Below are 23,293 nucleotides of genomic sequence, written 5' to 3'. Positions count from 1 at the left end.
GAACTATGAAGAATACAATAAACACAAAGTTATGCATGATACAGTATAATTGGTTATTCAGGGTATATATTACTCCTCAAAAATTAAAAGAATTAGATAGATATTTTTGCTGTAAGAAGAAAATGGGGACAACAGTACATACAATTTGGGCATGTGAGAAAGTGACTATGTTTTGGGAAGAATTAAATCAGATACTAAATAAAATTACAAAAAATAACATACCAAAAAACTAGAGATATTTCTTTTAAGTAACATAAGTAGTAGAGAATCAGGCCTCAAATTGGATAAAGTGCAAAAAAAATTCATTATGATAGCCTTAGCGATAGCAAAAAAATGTATAATGTCAACTTGGAAAATAGAAGAGAGCATGAGTATACAGCAATGGTACATGGAAATGAATAAATATATTCCATTGGAAAAACTAACATATAATTTAAAAAATAAGGTCACAATGTTTGAACAAATTTGGGAACCATACATGGAACAAATCAGAGAGAGTTTGCCTATGACCTTCATCCCCGAAAATGAGAATGAAAATGATAAGAAGACAAAACGACTAGATTCAGTGTGTAATAAATAGATTACGCATTTTTCTTGTTTATTTTCCTTTGTTTGAAAATATTGTTTTATGGTTTTATTGTATTGTATATGTTGAATATTTCTGGGTTTTGGAGGGGGTGGGTAGAGGAAGGGAGGGAAAGGGGGAGGGAAAGGTGAGAAAAGACCACTGTGTAAATTTAATGAGATATGTTTGTACATATGGTTCACAGTGTGAAAAATAAAAAAATATATATTAAAAAAAGAACAGACTGAACTCAGAACTCAAACCTGGCTTCAAAATGGAGTTTTTCAACAAGCCTGTCAGCTTGCCATTTTGCAGCCTCAAGTGCTACTGTGAACTGATTTCTCTCTCTCTCTCTCTCTCTCTCTCAGATAAGAATCCTGTTTGTTTTTTCCTCTTTCTGCTTGTAAAAACCAAATTACTTCTTACAGGGCTCCAAACCCAATCTTTGAAAGATCTTCTCAGTATCTTTGAGCCTGGATTTTATTGCCCATTTGCACCTCCTTTTGAAATTCTTTCTAAAGCAGTTCCATTGTCTCTGCAAATTCACTTGGAGCCTCGACGTCTAGCTTCAGCAAAGCTCTTGCATTTTAAATGAGATGTCTTTTGTGAAGTGTTACTCTGTTTGTGGTGACCTACACTAATCTATCTCTTTTAAAGACATATTCATCTATAGCCATAATAATATAACCCGTAACACAAGTCTTACCCCATAGAGTTACATCGTGGCGGAGACCTTACCACACAAACTTGTCAGGCAGCAGGTGGACCGTGGACTTTATAGAAGGATGTGACAGGCCATGAATTTGGTCGAACACCTACCATCACCAGCTTGCGGGTAGGATGGGTCTGGGGAAGCCTATGAACAAGTCACACAGTAAAGTCAGGCTCCTCGGTGAAGGACAGAAATTGCTAACTTTCAGGCTGGTAATGGCAGTTCAGTAGGCCTGGACATCTGCATCCTCTGCTTGGTCTTTGGCCAATTGAACAACAATGAGTCCTCCTGCAATAGCAGTGATGACCAGTCTGGACAGCGCGTCAGCCACAATGTAGGACTTACCTGCGACGTGGCGAATGTCCATTGTATACTGTGAAATGTAGGAGAAGTGTCATTATTGCCTTGTTGACCATGGGTTTGAGACCTTGCTGAGTGAATGAGTGAGTGGCTTGTGGTCTGGTGGTCTCAATGTTGTACTCCATGCCATGTGGTTTAGCATTGTGGAAATTGGGCGCCTATAGTGATGGATGTTTACCTAGTAAAAGGGCATATTCATTGCAGTCCAGAGCGTAGATGCCCAACAATAAAAAGGAATGTTCCCGTAGCATAAGGGTGTATGACTGCAACGTGGTGTCGTTGACCAAGCGGCATTTGTTGATGTCTACCAGGAGCTCATGTGCCTGGAGGAAATTAGCTCCAAGTAGGGCTTGCCCAACAGACGCAATTATACATTTCCAATGGAAAACAGTTCCCGCAGCATGGATTGTGACCAGACGGGTGCCGAAGCTTGGAATAGAGGGGCTGTTGGCTGCCTGTAGGGGAAGGCCCTTGGGATCATGCTTGAGCTCAAAGTACATTGGCAGGATGAAACTTATCTCTGCACCTGTATTGACTAGGAAATCCCTCTTGTTTGCTGGTCCCTTGGGTAGAGTAGGCCTTTATGTGTGCCAGCCGCTGAGGGCACTCTTGGCAGCTGGCCTGTTCATTTCCTGTTGCCGTGCTTGACTTGGCATTGGGGTACGAGAATGGAGGGATGCAGGTGTGGAACGCTGAAATCCATATCTGATATTGCTGAGAAAACGTGCACCGGTAACTTGGAGAGGAACAGGGCCTCAAACAAGAAGCAGTTCATGTGCCTATTTGCTAAAGCCACTATTTTGTATAGAAGCTTGGAAGGTTCCTATCAGCCAGGCATTGCATATTCAGGATGCGGACAGCATGTTTGTGTCAGATGAGTTCCAGGGAATCAAGGAGAAAACGCCAGAACTGTTTGTACATGCGCTCCATTGTAGGATTTTCCACGAAGGAGCTAATTTTGGCTCCGATAGTGGCGTCCAGGGTGCTGACATCGTGCTAGAACTTGGTGTCCTCTGAGACAATGCCTTTGACCTGGAACTGTGACTTGGTCAGTTGTAACCAGTTCCTGGCCTGATTTGCCCAGAAGGGTGGCAAATGCACTCCCGCAGCATTGGTCACAGCTGTTGCAACTGTCGCAGTAGCAGCATCCTGCATTTTGTCATGTTCAAGGTCGATTCCAAAGACCTTGAAACCGTCAGGGTCACCACTGGAGCCGTTTCTCCTGGCAACACTATTGAAATGAAGCATGTCCACACAGCATGAGTGTGAACCATTAACTGAACTTTATTTGAATCTCTCGTGCTGCTTTAAGGGGACGACCCGCTTCCTGTCTGGGGTGCACTGGTCTAAGGGAGTAACATCAGCCCATTGCGGAGTCACTGCCTGCTCAGCGACGCACAACCAGGAAGTGACGACATCTCCCAGGTAATGTGTGTCGCCAAATGTGGGCTTCTCCTGAGACGCATCCTGTCTCAATTGACTGGGGCGGTGATTCGACCTGTCTAATTGCAGTCTCTCGGCCTGCTACAGTATGAGGATTTCACAAGAAGGTCTTGTTCTCATGCTCTTGTTACATAATATGTTATGGTTAATATTATACATTTTGTTCAGAATCATATTTCCAGGGAAAACATTATCATTATATATGGGCAAAGGCATCTGGAGTATACAGGGGTATCTCTAAAGTACTTGGCATTCAAATGTAAGAGTTAACCTCCAATTAGACTAAAAGTAGAGAGGTTTGATTAAAAAGGCAAAATAGAAGGTTTTCTATTTGATTACAGAGATGTGGTTGCAAAGCATCTGAAGTTGGGAATTAAATATTCTCGGTACTTATTTGTTAGAAATTATAAACAATATGAAAAATAAGGAGGGGTAAACCTGATAATAGAGGTAGCAGCTTTTTTTAAATTGAGGAGGCATCAGTATTCGCCAAGCATAACTTTGCATAAGTAAATCATAAATTCACCACATGGCATTGTTCAGATGAAGTCTATAAAATAAAACAGTTCAACGATTTAAACCTACAGTAAGTATGACTCACTAAGATGCTTTGGATAAGATGAATGAAAGGAAACTCTTGAAGAGTATGATGATTAGTTCACTTCAAAGAAGATCCTGTTTTTATACTGCTGTCACAAAATAAGATAAGGTTAATTTAGAGCATAATATTCAGAATTTTCCTTTCAGAGAAATCTTTCTCTATACTGAAAGGGACAATGACAGCTGGAGTATATCCCAAAAAAAGGCAGAGCGTTCAAAAGAGAGACTATATCAATTATAGTAAGAATTAGGTACTGTCATAAAAAGGTAAAACTGAAGACTTTATATCCGCATTTTCAAGAAGATCAACAAATTGATGGCCAAAGATTTGACAATGATTCCCAAGATTGGAAGAGAGCAAATATAACCCATGATTTAAGAAAGGAGAGAAAAAAGATGATATCTACAGACCAATTAACTAGACATCATTAGTAAGAAAATTGCTTGAATCTGTGATTGAGAAGATTGTAGTAAAACACAATGCTGGAGAAACTCAGTAGGTCAAATAGTGCACTTTATGTTGCAAAAATAAAGAGCTCTAATGTTTTGGGCTTGAACCCTTCCTTCATCAAGGCATGACAAAATGTAGCTAGGTGCCTGAACAAAATGGTGGGTGGGAGGGACAGGGGAGGAGCATATTTCTATAGGCAGCAGGTAATAGGTGTATCAGGGAGGGAGGGCAAACCAGTAAGCGGGGAAGGGGCTATGTGAATGGAAAATGGAAGGGGGTGGAGAGCTATAGGAAAGAAGGCAGAGGGAATGAGAAGGGAAAGAGAACAGAGAGCAGTCTGGCAGAAACCAGAGAAGATGATGTTAATACCATCTAGTTGGAGAGAACCCAGACAGAAAATTAAGTGTTGCTCTTCCACTTAAGGTGGTCTTGGTTTGCCAGTACATAAGGCCATGAAAGACATGTCAGCATGGAAGTGCGGTGCAGAATTGAAATGGTTGGTATTATGAGACGTTTCATTTAGTGTGAGTATCACTTTAAGGGCTAGTACAGGCAGTAAACAGCTTTGGAGAGACTGGGTGTCATCAACTAGAACAGGCTGTACCCAAATTCACTTCTTTGGAGAGAAGCAAGGACATTGGGTGCTTTTTCCAGGAACACAGTTGGTGAGAGAGTCCTGTGTGTGGAACACTGAAGGAATAGCACTTTATGACCAGTGGCCATCTCATCGAATATGGAGCAGGAATAACTATGTGATAATGGACAATTCAGCTGATTCTCCCCGTCAGGGGAATTATTGAATCCCACTGTGGCCAAAGGAAAGATAACTTTGATTGACCCCTACCTGGGATTTGGAAGCATTGCGTAAGTCACACGCTTTGTTTCCCCTACTCAAGGAAAAGTGGAATTGTGACAGCCATTTGTATGAAAGGATATTTATCTGGAAGAAACTCAACAAGGATTTGTCAGTTTTTGGCAGTCTGGTCACTCAGTCTCTCCCATCTCCTTTGTGATTAACATATAAAATTCTGGCAGGACTGGACAGAATGGATGCAGATGGGATGTTTCCAATGATGGGAAAATCCAGAACCCGGGGCCATGGTTTGAGGATAATAGGCAAACCATTTAGGACCGAGATGAGGAGGAATTTCTTTACCCAGAGGGTGGTGAATCTGTGGAATTCATTGCCACAGAGGGCAGTAGAGGCAGGTTCATTAAATATATTTAAGAGGGAATTAGATCTATTTCTTCAGTATAAGGGTATTAAAGGTTACGGAGAGAAGGCGGGGACGGGGTACTGAACTTTAAGATCAACCGTGATCTCGTTGAATGGCGGAGCAGGCTCGAAGGGTCGAATGACCTACTCCTGCTCCTATCTTCTATGTTTCTATGATTACTTCTGTGCATCAGTTAAAAGTCTGGATTCGACTGAACTTTGGAATGACTTTTCAGAATTGTACCTAAGTGTAATGGTTTGGTATCTCTCTCTCTAACACACACAATCACACACACACACACACACACACACACACACACACACACATTTGCACATAGTGATTCTGATTTGACAACTATAACACTGCCTTGGTGAATTTCCATTGCTGCTGATCTGCGACGTAACATTGGCCACTGGGAGATCTCTGTCACTAATGCGGACAGAGCAAAGGTATTTAGCTAAGTGATCTCTTGGTCTCCTTCCAGTCGTTCTGATGTAGAGAAGTCCAAAACAGGAACACCAGATGCTGAAGATGGCTCTACAGTGAAGTGTTGCTTCACTTGTAAAGCCTGTTTGGGGCCTTGGTCTGTGGTGAGGGAGGAGGTGTAGACGCACGTGTTCACTTCCTGTGGCCACAGGAGAAAGTGCCAAGGGGAGAGATTAATGGGAAGGATGAGTAAACAAGAGAGTATCAAAGAGAACGATCTCTACAGAAGGCAGACAGGGGATGAGAGGGGAGTGATAGGATCATGTTGGAGGTGGTGGAAATTACGGTGGATATATGAGTTGGATGAGGAGGGTGGTAGGTGAAGACAAGGTGAATCCTTTGTTTGTTGTATCTGGGGACAGAGGGGGCCAGGGCAGATGATCGGGAAATGGGTGAGTTGATGGTGGTGGAGGGGATTTTATTCAAGCCAGAGATCAATAGATTTCTGGGAATCAAGGCAATTGAGGTTAATATAGGAAGGTGGTACAGAGGTAAATATCATTTACAATCTTAATGAATGGGAGACCAGGCATGAGGACTTAGAGGCCCTATTCCTTGTGTTTTTACTCCCTTTTTATTATTTCATACTTTTCCAGAAATTGTAGAATAATAACATAGGGATGAGAGCATTAGCCATATGCTCATTTGTATACCTTCTCCGGTATTCCTCAGCACATTCTTTCATGGCTTCAAATTTGAGTTAATTACCAAACCTTAAATATTATGAGATGTAATTTGTGTTCCTACACCTGTGGATATTTGACTCAGAGATAATCATAGAAAATCATTAATCTTGTGTACCATTTTTCTGTGTTTGCTGCACCCAACTGATCCAATGTGCCCTTAAAGACTGCATCCAGCACATGTTAAAAAAGTCAATAAATGAGATTTACACAGGACAGTCTGCAGATGCGGGGATTGTAATGCAATGCACAAAAGTGCTGGAGAAACTCAGCAGTTCATGCAGCATCTGTAGGATGAAGGTGTAACCATGTTTTGAGCCTGTCTTTAATTACTATAGATGATGTGCAACCTGCAGGGTTTCTCTAGTACTCTCGTGTATTGAATTAAACTTGAGATCTACTTTAGCTGTCTTACTTTGGTCATGTTAGGTCTGTGTTTCTTTCAAAACAGGAATTGGTTTTGCATCTTTATAATTCACAAATTAAGCTGATATGGAACTCTCAGCAGTATTACTTTGAGTTAGCTCCCTTTGGGGGATATCAACATAGGATGGTGTGATGTCAGAGTCTCTGAGACCATCCCAGGGTTGGCTCCTGGTCAAAGGTTGGTGAGGGCATGCTGGGAGGGCTAGATAAGATGGCTAGGGCAGGCACCAGGGCAGCTGGTGTGGCACAGCGCGGTGGGGTGGCTGGGGCGGCCTGGATCGGCAAGCCTGTGAGGTGTTGGAGGGGCAGGGAGAAAGGTTGTCCCCCACGGCGTGAGTGTGCAATGAATGTTCAAGATGGGGAAGACGCGTCAGGCTGACGTGGTCCTGGGGCACGGGGCTGCTGTGTCAAGATGGGTGCTCCCGATGAGGCCAGATTCCTGTGTCCATTGGCGTACCTGACGTAGGCATAGTTGTGATTGGCATGTAGGAGGAACACCTGCTCGACCAGGGGGTCGGCCTTGTGAGCCCGTGCGTGTTTACGCAGGAGCACTGGTTCCGGAGACATGAGCCATGCTGGGAGAGAGATTCCAGTCGCTGATTTTCTGGTGAATGAAAACAGGCATTCGTGGGGGGGGTCTCATTGGTAGCCATGCACAGGAGCGACCTGATGGTGTGGAGCGCCTCGGGGAGGGTGTCCTGCCAGTACCCTACGGACCAGCCTTTTGACTTAAGGGCCAGGAGGACTGCCTTCCAGATCACCCCATTTTCGCGCTCCACCTGCCCATTGCCCCTCGGGTTGTAACTAGTTATGTGACTAATTGCGATGCCCCTTGCTGTCAGGTACTAGCGTAGCTCCTCACTCATGAAGTTGGAACCCCTGTCGCTGTGGATAAACATGGAGTAGCTGAACAGAGTGAAGATCTGTGTCAGTGCCCTGATGACGGTGACTGTGGAGGTGTCTGGGCACGGGATGGTGAAGGGAAAACAGGAGCTGATGATAAGCTGATCAGGTCGATTGTGGAGAAGACCCTGTAGCAGGCTATCTCGTTGACCATGTCAGCTACTCTGTGTAAGGAGTAGGCATCCAGCTGGGTGAACCAGTTAATGGTCTGACTGTAGTCTATGACCATTCTTGGTTTGCTGCCCCCTTTGACCACCAGGACTTGGGCTCTCCATGGACTGGTGCTGGGTTCAATGAGGCTCTCTGCCAGGAGCCGCTTTACCTCCGCTTTAATGAATTCTCTATTGGCTGCGCAATAGCACCTGCTTCTGGCTGCTAGCGGTTTGCAGTCTGGCATGAGGTAGGAGAAGAGGGTGGGAGGGGTGATGCGCAGTGTGGAAAGGTTGCGGGTGGGCTGGGGCTGGTCGGATGGCATGCTGTGAAGCGTGAGCAGGGGTAGAGACCCACCGAAAGTGAGGGTGATGCTCTGCAGGTGACACTGGAAATCTAAGCCTAGGAGGACCGGGGTACAGAGTCTGGGCATGACCAGGAGCTTGAACCCGTTGTATATCTTCCCCCCCCACCCCGCACACACAGTCAGATCAATGGAGCAGTGCCCGAGGGTGTTTATGGAATGGTCTTGGGCAGCGAAAGTGATAGCAAAGCTCATGGGGTAGATTTTAAGTCTCAAAGTTCTGGCCACGTTCGAGTGTATGAGGCTTTCAGTGCTAGCACTGTAGAACAGGCATTTTCTTACCTGACCATTAATAGCGACATCTATCATGGAGCGCCTGAGGCCATGTGGGATGTCTCTCTTTAGTATAGTGGCCACTAGGACCATCTCGGGGTCTGAGTCACTCCTCCCCGATGGTTGAGGCGAGTGGCGACCGGTGGCGTCCTTTGCAGGCGTGGGGTGCATCGATGGAGGTTAGTGGTGGTTGATGGCATCGGTAGACTTGGGGTGTGTCAGGAGGGCAGTCTGGTCAGTGCCTGAGTTGACCATGTCATCGTTGTCTTCATCATTGTCGTCACCCTGCTCTGGGTGGGAGGTAGGGTTGTACGCTGGATCGGCCTAAGATGGCGGTAGGGCTTGGCCAATAAAAGATGGCAGCACCTTGAGGACATGCATAGTGCCAGCATGGCTGGCTCTACCCGTTGGTCATGCTGCCTGCTTGGGAGGAGGTGACATCATTGCGCTCTGTGTCGGAGGAAGTGACATCATCTGCGGTGGCGGAAATGATGTCTTCGCTGGCCTTGGCTAGTGAGGCTTTGGGTAGGGTGGCACTTGTGGAAGTGGGGCTGGTGAGGAGAGGAAGGAAGTCGCTGGGAAAGTAATGACGGTGCCAAGCCCTCTCACATGGTGGCATCTGGGGGGGTGGGAGGTAGCAAAGCGATCATAGAGGGCTGCTGAGCTGCCAGTAGGCCTCAAGAGGCGTACCTTTGCATAGTGGCCTTTCTTGCCACATTGCAAACAGAACTGGTTTCTCGCTAGGCAGTTTTGGCGCGATCGCCGATCTGACCCACACCGGGACCCACAATACTTAAATGGGTGCGGGTTTCCTGCAGCAGCGATGCTTTCATCTACCAGCAGTCCTTGAGTCACGGCTGCTGTCAGGGCTGTCCACGCGGAGGCTTGGGGAAGTCAGGAGTTGAAGGCTTTGGCATGGGGGATTGCAGCCTCCAAGGAGCAAACTGCCTCAATAGTTTTGGCCAGCGAATAGATAGTATCTTCTAGTAACTTCTGGCAGATGGCTCTCGAATGCAGTCCTCGAACGCAAGTGACCCTTACCAATCTCTCGACTTCCTTTTAATTCGACCTGGGCTCTGCCAGACACGGTCAAGCTAGCTCATGCAGGGCTCCCTGGTAGACCTAGGTTGTCTCACCTGGCTGCTGGGCCCGAATACTCATTAGGTATCTTGCATAGACCCCATTGATTGGGGGCTTGTACATGGCCTCCAGGATAGCCATCGCTTCCGGGTACAGCCTTGGAGGGCCTGGAAGGCATGGGGACTTAACTTCATGTGGAGCACCATGAGTTTCTTCTGATCCGAGTTCACCACGTCGGAGTGTGCCTGGATGACTGCCTCGACCGCGTGTTACCAGATTTCGAAGTGTGCTTGGGCTTCCGGGTGGTCAGGGTCGATCTCTAGGCTCCCGATGGTTAGGAGCTTTTCCATAACAGGTCTTAAATTTAACAATAAATTGTGATGCACTGCTGCAGCAGTAAGCAGACTCAAAACTCAAGATAGACTGTACAACAGGCTTTATTCAGTTAAAAGTCTCTGCTACAGTGGTAGCTTTAATAGTGACTCCTAAGTGACTGACTCAGGATTATATCCTGGGCGGTTGATTGACAGTCGGCCGGATGGAGTTAGGTCTATTCAGGTCGGCTGATTGACAGCCGGCCAGGTGTGGTCTGTCCTCTGGTGATCTTCCTGCAGGTACAGAGATTGCCCCTGCAGTAGGCTAGTGGTGTATCACCACAGATGGACAGTAAACGCTAGTGAAGTGTTAGGAAGATGAGGAGTTGAGAAGGACAGACAAAAGGTACCTTGCATGTTCCATGCTTCATTAAAGTGGACATGCAGAGAAATCTCAGGGAAGGGGCGTCATTGACATATGCTTCCAACTAAAACAAAATCTGCAGAATCGCTGAATAATTGGCAGCGAATATAACAGTGCTGAGTTTCTACATGGCTAAATCATTCCAGTGTCCCTTGGGGATATATCTGTTTAATTTGTAGTACAATCAAGAATGTAACAGATGCTGTTTTTCTCACACACACCATTTAAATTCAATCCCCTTTCAAAGCAGAAATGACATAAAAAGGGGAAAAAAAACAGTGGTTCTAGAAATGTGATGCTTTTGGGACTGCAACATTTGTTTACAGCAAGGGTATGGGTTATTCTCCAGGGAATGTGTGAAAACATCAAACACATTCATTTAATTTAATCCTAAAACAATCATATATGCCCAGGTTGAATAAAAGTTGGATATGCAGATGCTATGGGGTCTTGCTTACCTAAGCATACCCTGCTGTTTCTCCTGAACTCATTTGGATTCATTTTCATTCAGGCAAATGTGAGGATGGGTAGAATTGACTGTGGCCTTGAAAAACCTGACGGTGCTTCAACTTCACAGTACCTCAGCAACTGTGGTGATTGTTCATATTTTCTTCAGTACATCTTCAAGCAGAAGTATTCAGTTTAATTTCATTTTGGATTTTAGGATGAAACATTCAATAACTAAACTACATGCTGATATCCACTGATCCAGCTATTCCCAACACCAAGCCAATTATTCATAAAGATCAGCATTTGACATCATCTTTGGGTCAATATTAATGAATTTGATTAACTTTTGTGATAAATTTCTAATGTAGGCATTCAAATTCCACATATAAACTATAAATAAAAACAATAGCCCAATGTATCTGCAAAGTTAAGATTTATTGTAATATTATTATGTGATGGGAATCTGTATGCGAAGAGCTCAACCTGGTGAAAAGTGGCTTCACAGACTGAAGATGAGCAGACAACACACATAGAAGAGTGCACAGATGTCTTTGAGGGGCTTGGATGTTTACCTGGTGTGCACAAGCTCACGAGGATGAGACAGTGGCTCCTGTTGTCCATGCATGCAGGGAGGTTCTATTTCCCCTTAGAGGCAAACTTAAACAAGAAAACTGAAGAACCTACAGATTGGGTCAGCTCATTGGTCATTAGATCAACCACTTAATATTATTAAACTGTAGGTGCGACTGGAAGATAAGTGGTTGTGATGGCTTGAAGGTACATTGTAATTATTTTGCAATTCTATTGACACTTCTAAGAAGCACCGGATGTACAAGTGTATTTTGTCATTGACCAATGGTCAATTATATTTTCAGAAACACTTTATTTCACTTTAGTGCTCATCAACAATAATATTTTTCTTTCCACCCATTTTTCCCTCTTGTAAGCCATTCAATTATAACATTTTTCAGTTCTGATGAAAGGCCAATAGATTGTAACACCCACATTAGCCTTATTTCCCCAAGGCACTTCCTAACCTGCTCAGTGTTGCCAGCAATTTTTGTTGTTCGTTCAAAGATCCAGCCATTGCCATACTTTGCTTCTTATTGTTTGCTGGACTGCTCTCTCAAACATTGTGTTAAATAGTTTTTTTTCAATATGTTCACAGACACACTTTAATGATGCAGAGCTCAGCAGCCATCAAAAAATTCCTTTTAACGCCCTTATTAGGCTTCGTTTAAGAGATATAAAGGTTTACTTTAATGAAGATTATTTTGTATGGCAAGAGGCAAAAAGAGAATTTAACATTTGTGGTAGATAATTACATACCAAAGCATTACAACCTGAAGAATCTGCTCCATTTAAAATGACCTATGGAAGAAGATGCCTGATTTGAAAAAAAGGTGTCTGGGTAAGCAATGAGAGCGAATGTTAATTATTTTGCACATTTTTAAGTATCTATTGATTGGAATGCCTATCTAAAGATTACCATATCTCAGCCATAAGAATAGAGAATAATGTAGTAAAAGTAGACTAAAACAGAATTTAGTCAATACCTTAAAACAGAATGTGAAATAGAAGTAATGGGAATATTTCAGAATTATTGCATGTTGTAAAAAACAGTCAGGCTTGCCACAGTGGTGATGAGGATTCTTTGTTGTCATTACACACAAATAGAACAGAGTACTTGACCAGTAGAATCGTATAAATTTATATTGTGGAAGGATTCCTTTTGGGCAATCACATGTACATTGTGTTTGTACCAGAGTAATCAAAAACTAATCATGAGACCCTGGCCTTGTATCTTCCATTGATTCAATTAACTGTTTGGTTTTGGTTTTGAATGATCTCATTTATGGAAAATGTTTACTTTGGCAATAATTTTGAAAATGTTTGGTAATATTGTCATTGTGTTATTTTGCATGTAAAATAAAGAATTACATGTCCCAGTAGGCGGTGCGGGAACAAAATGAGATCAGTACTGAAGTCGGTTACACTGTTAACCATATAACCATATAACCACTTACAGCACAGAACAGACCAGTTTGGCCCTACTAGTCCATGCCGTAGCAAATCCCCACCCTCCTAGTCCCACTGACCAGCACTCGGTCCATACCCCTCTAGTCCCCTCCTATCCATGTAACGATCCAGTCTTTCCTTAAATGTAAGCAATGATCCTGCCTCGACCACGTCTGCCGGAAGCTCATTCCACATCCCCACCACCCTCTGTGTAAAGAAATTTCCCCTCATGTTCCCCTTATAATTTTCCCCCTTCAATCTTAAACCATGTCCTCTAGTTTGAATCTCCCCCTTTCTTAATTGAAAAAGCCTATTCACATTTACTCTGTCTGTCCCTTTTAAAATCTTAATCACCTCTATCAAGTCCCCTCTCAATCTTCTACACTCCAGAGAAAAAAGCCCCAGTCTGCACAACCTTTCCCTGTAACTCAGACCCTGAAATCCTGTCAACATTCTCGTGAACCTTCTCTGCACTCTCTCTATTTTGTTTATATCTTTCCTATAATTTGGTGACCAAAACTGTACACAGTACTCCAAATTTGGCCTCACCAATGATTTGTACAATTTCATCATAACCTCCCTACTCTTGAATTCAGTACTCCGATTTATGAAGGCCAACATTCCAAATGCCTTCTTCACCACACCATCTACCTGAGTATCAGCCTTGAGGGTACTATTTACCATAACTCCTAAATCCCTTTGTTGCTCTGCACTCCTCAATTGTCTACCATTCAATGTATATGACCTATATAAATTTGCCTTTCCAAAATGTAGTACCTCACATTTATCTGTATTAAATTCCATCAGCCATTTCTCAGCCCACACCTCCAGCCTTCCTAAATCACCTTTTAATCTACAGTAATCTACCTCACTGTCCACAACACCACCGATCTTTGTGTCATCCGTAAATTATCCAATTCTCCACCCCTACATCCAGATCGTTAATATATATAACAAATAATAGTGGACCCAGGACTGAACCCTGAGGAACTCCACTAGTCACCTGCCTCCAACTGGACAAACAATTTTCTACCACTACTCTCTGACACCTTCCATCCAACCACTGCTGAATCCATTTCACTACCTCTTTATTTATACCTAATGCCTCCACCGTTTTTCCTAACCTCCTGTGGGGAACTTTGTCAAAAGCTTTACTAAAGTCCAAATAGACAACATCCACAGCTTTCCCTTCATCAACCTTTTTTGTAACCCCCTTGAAGAACTCAATCAGGTTTGTCAAGCATGATCTACCCCTGACAAAACCATGCTGATTACTCCCTATCAATCCCTGTACCTCCAAAAATTTGTAAATAGCATCACTCAGAACACTTTCCATCAACTTGCCCACCACAGACGTCAGACTTACAGGTCTATAATTCCCAGGTTTGCATTTGGACCCTTTCTTAAACAGAGGAACCACATGCGCCACCCTCCAATCCTTTGGCACCACCCCCATGGCCAGTGACATCCTAAATATCTCTGTTAATGGCCCCACTAACTGTCCACTAGCCTCCCTGAGTGTCCTAGGGAATATTTTGTCCGGTCCGAGAGATTTATCCACCTTTATCTTTTTTAACACAGCCATCACTACCTCCTCGGTTATCCTTATATGCTTCATGACCTCCCCACTATTTTTCTTTACTTCAACTGGTTCAACATTTTTTTCCCTAGTGAATACCGAGGCAAAGAAATCATTCAAAATTTCCCCCATTTCCTCAGATCTCACTCAGTCTACCCTCGCTATCTACAAGGGATCCAATTTTATCTCTCACTAATCTTTTACTTTTAATGTCCTAATAGAAACCCTTTGGATTTATTTTTACTCTGTCAGCCAAAGCCTCTTCATGCCTTTTTTTGGCCTTTCTAATTTACTTCTTAAGATTCCTTCTACACTCCTTGTAGTCCTCCTTCAACTTCTCAGCTCCCTGCTCTTTATACCTCTTGTACACCTCCCTTTTTCTCCTAACCAAATTTCCAATATTCCTCGAAAACCAAGCCTCCCTATGACTTCCAGTCTTTCCTTTGATCCACACTGGGACATAACTACTCTGTACCCTCAAAATTTCTTTTTTGAATATCCTCCATTTTTCATTAACATCCTTACCTGAATATCCTGTTCCACTCAATACTCCCCAAATCCCTTCTTATTCCTTGGAAATTTGCTCTTTTCCAATCCAGAACCTCAACTTTAGGCCTCTCCTTGCTCTTCCCTAAACTACCCTAAAACTAACAGAATTATGATCACTAGACCCAATTGGTTCTCCAACATTAATGTCTGCTACCTGACCTAGCTCGTTTCCTAACAGGAGATCCAGTATTACACTGTCCCGAGTCGGTTCTTCTACTAACTGATTTAGAAAACAATCCTGAACACATTTAACGAACTCCAGCCCATCCAGCCCTCTAACCGTATGGGTATCCCAATCAATGTGTGGGAAGTTAAAATCTCCTATGATCACTACCTTATGATTTTCACACATATACGTTATCTCCCTACAAATTTGTTCCTCTAATTTTATTGCCCCATTTGGTGGTCTGTAATACACCCCTATTAGCACCCTCTTGCCTCCTCCACCCCTCAATTCCACCCAAACAGCCTCACTGGTCGATCCCTCCATACCATCCTGCCACCTCACGGCAGTAATGTCCTCCTTAACAAGCAGAGCAACTCCTCCTCCTTTTTTACCCCCTGATCTATCACATCTAAATAAATAAAGTTGTTTAAGTGTTAAAACTACACAAGGTTTTTCTTCTTTAAGGAACAAACATAACATAGTGTCAGAAGTGTGTCAGTAAGTAAGAAAAGACAATAGTTCCCGTCATGGATAAGTCCTCCTACACCGATGCAGTTTACCAGCAATCTAACTGATAATTGGAAATGCTTCAAACAGCGATTTAACATTTATTATGGGACAAATGAAAAACAGAAAGCATCTATATTTCTCCACATGATGGGTGAAGATGTCTTGGACATCTATAACAGTTTTCAAATTGATGAGACAGCTTTCACGTTGGACACTCTGATAACAAAATTTGAGGAGTATTTTGTGTCAAGTAAAAATGTCACATTTGAGAGATTCATGTTTTTCTCCTGTGACCAGAAACAAGGTATGAGCTTTGACAAATACTTAGCCAAGCTTCACACACTGAGTAAGTCGTGTAAATTTGCAGATTTGAAAAACTCACTCATTCAAGACAGAATAGTTTGCGGAATCGCAGATAATGGGCTTAGAGAAAGACTTGCGCAAAAAGGATTTGACACTGGAAAAGGCTGTGAATATGTGTAGGGCAGCAGATACCATATGTAAAGAGGTGCACAGGATAGACACAACAGTGCATGGGCTGAAAACAGAGAAGCAGAGCACCTGGAGTTTCCCAAAGCTACAGCAAAGCAAAGTGATAGCCTCAAGCAGCAAATGCAGCAGGTGCGGAGGTAGACATATTGCAAAGATATGTTCTACCTATGGAAAGTCCTGCAATAGATATGGGAATAAGAATCATTTTGCAAAATGCTACAAAGCAGGAGCTACCAAGAGAAAAATGCACACAGTGATCAAAGAAATGGAGGAATTCTTCATAGATTCACTACAGACTGCTGCTGCTTGTAAAACAGAATGGATCATTCCAGTGACTGTCTATGAGTCAGTAATTCCATTTAAACTCGACACTGGAGCTTGGGTGAATCTGTTATCTATGGATGATTACAAGATCCTCACTGTAAAGACCAAGATTTATCCAATGAAATTAAAGGTAACAGGCTACACTGGAGAGAACATTCCAGTAAAAGAAGGCTGTATTGTGATCTTCAAACACAAAGGGCAGCATCTAAAGTCACAGCTACTGACTGTAGAAAAGAGAATACAGCCATTATTAGATGCGAGTGCATGTGAAGAGCTCAACCTGGTGAAAAGTGGCTTCACAGACTGAAGATGAGCACACAACACACATAGAAGAGTGCACAGATGTCCTTGAGGGGCTTGGATGTTTACCTGGTGTGCACAAGCTCACGTAGATGAGACAGTGGCTCCTGTTGTCCATGCATGCAGGGAAGTTCTATTTCCACTTAGAGACAAACTTAAACAGAACTAGCATGCATGGAGCAGATGAAAGTCATACAGAAAACTGAAGAACCTACAGATTGGGTCAGCTCATTGGTCATTATGCAAAAGAAAAATGGAGTATTGCGTATGTGTCTGGACCCAAGAGATCTCATTAAAGCCATCAAGAGAGAGCATTTTAAATTGCCAACATGGAAGGAAATTATGTCCCCGTTTGCAGGTGCCAAGTGGTTTACAAGCTTGATGCGTCATCAGTGAAGCTCAATGAGGCAAGTTTGAGACCATGCACTTTGAATTCTCCACAAGGAAGATACCGCTTTCTTTGGCCACTACAAGAGATCTTGTCTGCACCAGAGGTCTATCATAAAACAATCCACGTGATCTTTGAAAGTATATTTGTAGTTGAGACCATTATAGATAACATCATTGATTGGAGGTCCACCAAGAATGAACATGATATGCGACTAAGGCAAGTGCTTGACATGGCATGGAATGTCAATTTGAAATTAAATAAAGAGAAATGTGAGTTTGGTATAAAAACAATAACCTTCATAGGAGATGTCATATCTGAACAGGGAGTGAAGCCTGATCCAACCATTGAGAATTTTATGAGACTCCAAAACAAAGAGGAGGTGAGACATTTCTTGGGGATGGTGATTTACCTGGCTAAGTTCATCCCTCGACTGTCGAATGTGTCAGCACCACTTAGGTCATTCCTTGAGCATGAGCAAGAAGAGTGCTTCCAGGCACTCAAAATATCCTAACAGAAGAGCCTGTACTAAATTTTTTGATCCGGATAGATGTGCTAGGATCTTGGCTGGCCTTGGAGTAGAACTACTGCAGCAGCATGAGGACATGTGGCAACCTTTACTTTTAAATTTGTATACCTTTCTCTTGGTATGATCAAGGGCTTTAATAAGTCCAGAAGTCAACTATACACAGATAGAGAAAGAGATTCTTGCCAGCATTTATGAATGCAAAAGGTTTCATCAATATATTGATGGACAAGCTCTTGAAGTGGAGACGAACCATAAACCATTGGTCTCAATTATGTCCAAACCACCGAATGACTGTTCCATGAGATTATAGTGCATGTTGATAAGGCTACGGAATACGATGAGAAAATGATTTACATGCCAGAAAAATACATGTTTGCACCTGATGCACCATCTTGAGCAGTTGACAAGAAAGAAATGAGTGACCAAGAGGTTAATGTGGAGATTTAGGCCCATCTTGACATGATTATCACCTCATTTCCAGTATCCCGGGATAGAACAGAGCAGATCAGGAAAGCAACAGAGACAGATGAAACAATGAAAGGGTTCAAAGATACACTACAGAAAGGATGGCCAGCAGCTAAAAATAATTGTTCAATGGGTATTCAGAATTATTGGACTTGCAGAGATGAACTGTCAGTTGTGAAAGATATGGTTTTCAAAGGGAACAGGTTTGTGATTCCAGTGTTGCTACTCAGGGAAATGCTCCAGAAGATACACAAAGGGCATCTTGGTGAGGAAAAATGCAAACTTGAGTTCGAGAGGTGATGTACTGGCAAAGAATGAATGAAGACACAAGCCAGACCACTGATTTATGCGTAATATGTCTTCTTACCTATAGACCAAAGCAGCAAATGCAAGCAATACACTGGTGGAAACACATACCAGTCTGAAAAGAACCTCAGACGCTGATTGAAAACTACTGAGTGGAAAGAGACTGGCGACTGAATGTAGACACCCTTGTTATGTAGACATTGTGGGTTTTTTCTTTTTTTAAAACAGGGGAAAGATGTGTTATTATGCGTGTATAATAAAGAATTACATTTCCCAGTAGGCAAAGCACACGGTTTGCGCAGGAACAAAATAGAGACCATGGTAGAAATCATTTGTGTTGTTGGTTCAAACAGTTCAAGAAATAAAGTTGTTTAAGCTGTAGTGGAATTATGCTATTATTGATCTTTAGGTTAAAATTATATATATATATATATATATATATATATATATATATATATATTTCTTAGGACTTTGTGGGTTGGCCACAGGGACACACACAGACACTTGCACACAGACACTTGCACACAGAAACCATTTTGAGAGATGAAGTATCTCAAATTTATTCTTCAGTTGAAGCTGTATAAACAACCATAAAAGTCAGGAGTGATTCTTCATTGAAACTAAAGATAATGGTATTTGCTGAGAGATGGCATCTGTTCAAACATGCAGGCATTTGCTTCAGTGATCTGTGTACACACAAATCCATTGGCTTGTGATCTGAGCAGACAAATCTTTTTTGTAAGGAGGCCACTACTCCAAGTGCGGCCTAACCACAGTTTTATATAGCTGCAAAATTACTTTCTAATTCTTGTACTCAATTCCTGACCAGTGACAAGTAGGCATACCATATGCCATCTTTACTACCCTGTTCATTTGCACAACCACTTTTAGGAGTAATGAGCTTGGTCCCCCAGATCCCTTTGTATGTTAAGAGTCCTGCTATTAACTGCATAATTTCCCCTTACATTTAACCTGCTAAAATGCAATACCTCACCCTTACTTAAATTAAGTTCTAACACCCATTTCTGTGTCAATATCTATAACTGCTCTATTTCCTGCTGCATCCTTTAATAGCCCTCTACACTGTGCAAAACTCCACCAATCTTTGTGTCATCTGCAAACTTATTAGGTTGCCCATCTAATTTTTCATCCAAGTCATATATAGTTCCAATCAAACAATTCAGATGTAATGAATATGTCAATAGCTACTGTCCACAGAAGATTTCATAAACAGATATACTTCACTGCAAGATGCAAACCACTAGTTAGCCACAGAAAGCATGGCCAGATTACAGTTTGCCAAGAAGTATTTAAAAGAGCCTGCAGAATTCTGGATAAAAGATTTTGTGGACAGATGAAACCAAGATTAACCTTCATCAGACTGATGGCAAGAGCAAAGTGTGGAGACATAAAGAAACTGCCCAAGATCCAAAGCAATGAACCGAAGTACAGCCTCTATACTTCTGTTCATGATGTCTTCTGTGGACAATATTCGTTGATATATTCACATCTGCCTCCTGAAGAGTTTTTCTGATCTGTTGGACATATGTTTAGGGACTTTTATTATGCTGAGAATTCTTCTGTCATGAGCAGTAGAGGTATTCCTTGAAATGCCAGTCTCTTTGTGATTGCTGAGCTCATCAATGCACTCTTTCTTCTTAATGATTTTCCAAACAGTTGATTTGGGTGATCCTAAGATTTGGGCGATGTCTCTTAAGTTTTATTCTAATTTTTCAGCCTTATAATGGGCTATTTGACTTTCATTGGCACAACTATGGTCCTCATGTTGAAAAATAGCAACTACAGACTTCAAAGGTCATCAAAAGTTAGAAGTTAGCCTCGCTCTCTTATATTTGCACCAATGAAGCAATTAAACATACCTGAGTACTTGTATTTACAAACACTTGTGAAATCAAATATCCAAAATATTATGCTGCCCTGAAATGAGAGGACTATGTATTAAAAGTGTTATAATTTCTAAATGGTGAAACCAAAATGTATACAAATAACCTTGAATAAAATCTGGACTGTGCATTTTAATTACATGTGAATTATTTGATTACAAATTAAAAACTGTGGAGCACAGGGGCAAATAAAGTAAAAGAAAAGTCTATTTGTCCCAAACATTATGGAAGGCACTGTCTATCAAAAACAACAGGGACCCAACAGAGATCTCTGAAGAACATAATTGGTCATGGATCTTCATCCAGAATAACACCTTTCCACCACTACCCTCTGTCTTCTATAGGCAAGCTAATTCTGAATCCGGGCTATCAATTCATTTTGGATCACTTACACCTTTATCTTCTCAATTAGACTACAATGAGGGACCTAAACAAGTGCTTTATTATAGTTCATTTAGACAATATCCACTGCTCTACCTTCATTAACCATCTTCATCAAACCCAAGATGACACCTTACAGTGGCAACTCTTTGCATGCAGTTCTATGAGGGATTATCAAATATTCCTGTTCAGAACTATTAAAACTGATTCTGATTCTAACCTCAAAAACCCAATCAAGTTTGTAAAATATGGTTTGACCCACAAATAACCATGTTGACTGCAATAATTCAGATGTGCCTTTCTAAATGAGTGTAAATCCTTTTATTACCATTAAGTATCATCTCCGATATCCTTCCCACAACTGATGTGAGGTTCACTGGCCTATAATTTCCCACATTATCCCCATTTCCCTTATTGAACAAAGAAAAAAAACAATGTCTTCTCTTCAGTCTTGTGGAGAACTATGAAATAAATATTTTCAGGCAACAAAGAGCACAAGGAATTAAAGTAATAAATTCTAAAAGTGAAAAACATACATATGCAGATCATTAAAAAGTCCAATAATGAAACTGCTTGATAAAGAAATCATTTTAAATGGACTGTAGTAAAATTATGATTTGTTCCTAAAATAATTGAAATAGCACAAATGTAGTAAAGTTGAACCAAGCAAGTAAGTGAGTGAATGAGTGAGAGGATGAATTATGAAGTAAAATAGGATGAGGCCTCTGTGGTGTATAAACATTTAATGTAAACAATGGACCAAGCAGTTTATTTCTGTACTGCATATTCTATGTGACTCCAATATTTATTCATTTATTTAAGATGCATATTCAGTATCAAATTATTTATTGCTCCACTAAATTTATATCAAGAAATTTATCTGAACACTTCTATTCGCTTACTCAATGACAATCTTAGATTGACAAATTCTCATTGAAACTCCCACAGTTAGAAGAGGTGGGCAAATTCTGATTTAACTGCAAAATTATCTAGGTCTGTAAGATGTTATGGTAAACAGCTAATAAAATTTTAATGAAGTACTATTCATCATTTCATATTACATTCATACACAAATTCAATAATAAGTTATACTTTTTATGAAATAATTTTAAGTTAAAATCATTTTGTACATACAGATAACAATAAGGAAAAGAATTTGTCTTCACAGACTTGTATTATTTTATTTTTGTGCAAACACTGCATCTAAGTCTAAAAGAGAAATAAATAATTGGTTGCTTCTTTTACAACTGTGCCACTGACTGGCACGCTGCAAGAGGTTAATCATTTTCCATCATCCTCTTCTTATTAGCTCCTTTTTTGTAAGATTTTATCAGCAAGTCTAATTTGCCTTTTTCAATTGTAATAACAGGAACAATGTAGCATGTTTGGGCTATTTTGTCAACCTGCCCCACATGTACTGAAAGCTTTAAACAGTGGAAACTTTAGATTAAAGGTCAAGAGATTTACAGGTCTTTGCATCAGAAATATGTATTTTACCACCAGTGACCTACTGCTCATGCATTTTCCACAAATCATCATTCATCATGTAGTTAAAAATGTCAATTAATGTGATCTCAGTGAGAAACTATGATATTTTTGCATTCAAAACATTCTAGCTCAATAATTTAACAAGTAATAATGATAACCCAATCAAACACATGCAGCTGCAGTTATTCTTCTTATTACACTTCCCATTGGTTATATTTTAAAACTAAATTGAGTAACATTAAAATAAAGTAACGATTCCCAAGTCTAATTTCATTTCAAATCATATTGCATATTGGAAGAAAATAAAATATTGTATTATATGAAAACTGTTGCTTAAGACTGTTAATCCAAATCACTTTACAATTTGATACATCTTCTGCAATTCTCTGTTAATCCAAAGAACCAACAACTCCCAAGACTCATAGGTGCTGAAGAATTTCTTTCTGGCTTTAACAACCAGTTGCTGCAAGACAATGGTGCATTCATAGTGATTGCCCTTGGAATACAGCATGACTGGGAGAATGTGTGGAAGACACTAGCAGCGTACCAGATAACAAAGGGTATCAGGGAAGGGAAATGAGTGCAGTTACTATTTCAAGCAGGAAGGTGCTCAGAAAGATGAATGGTTTTAGAGAGGATAAGTGTCCCAGACTAGATGGTTCACATTCTTGGGTCTTGAAAGAAGTAACTATAAAGATTGTGGAGAAATTGGTAATGATTTTTCAGGAATCAATAGATTGTGGCATGGTCCCAGAAGACTGGAAAATCACAAATGGCCCCCACTATTCAAGAAGGTAGGAGAGACAGCAGAAAGGAAATTATAGACCCATTACCCTGACATCAGTGGTTGAGAAGAGTTGATTGTAAAGGATGAGGTTACAGAATACTTGAAGACACATGACAGAATAGGCATGGATTCCTTAAGAGAAAATCTTCCCTGACAAACCTATTGGAATTCTATGAGGTGATAGGCAGGCTAGATAAGGGAGATG

General features: G+C 41.4%; 1 protein-coding gene across 1 annotated transcript in view; it reads left to right on the top strand.

Moving 5' to 3' along the window:
* The first annotated feature begins 2,998 nt into the window (after positions 1 to 2,998).
* The window catches only part of slc30a2 (solute carrier family 30 member 2), a 148,374-nt gene continuing 128,079 nt past the window's right edge, over positions 2,999 to 23,293 (top strand). The window contains exon 1 of the mRNA XM_069886582.1: positions 2,999 to 3,062. The gene's annotated coding sequence lies outside the window, so the exon portion shown is untranslated. The remainder of the gene's footprint in view (positions 3,063 to 23,293) is intronic.

This window comes from Narcine bancroftii, chromosome 6 (assembly GCF_036971445.1).
Source record: "Narcine bancroftii isolate sNarBan1 chromosome 6, sNarBan1.hap1, whole genome shotgun sequence".
NCBI lineage: Eukaryota > Metazoa > Chordata > Chondrichthyes > Torpediniformes > Narcinidae > Narcine > Narcine bancroftii.
This window is presented reverse-complemented; position numbering and strand designations above follow the sequence as displayed.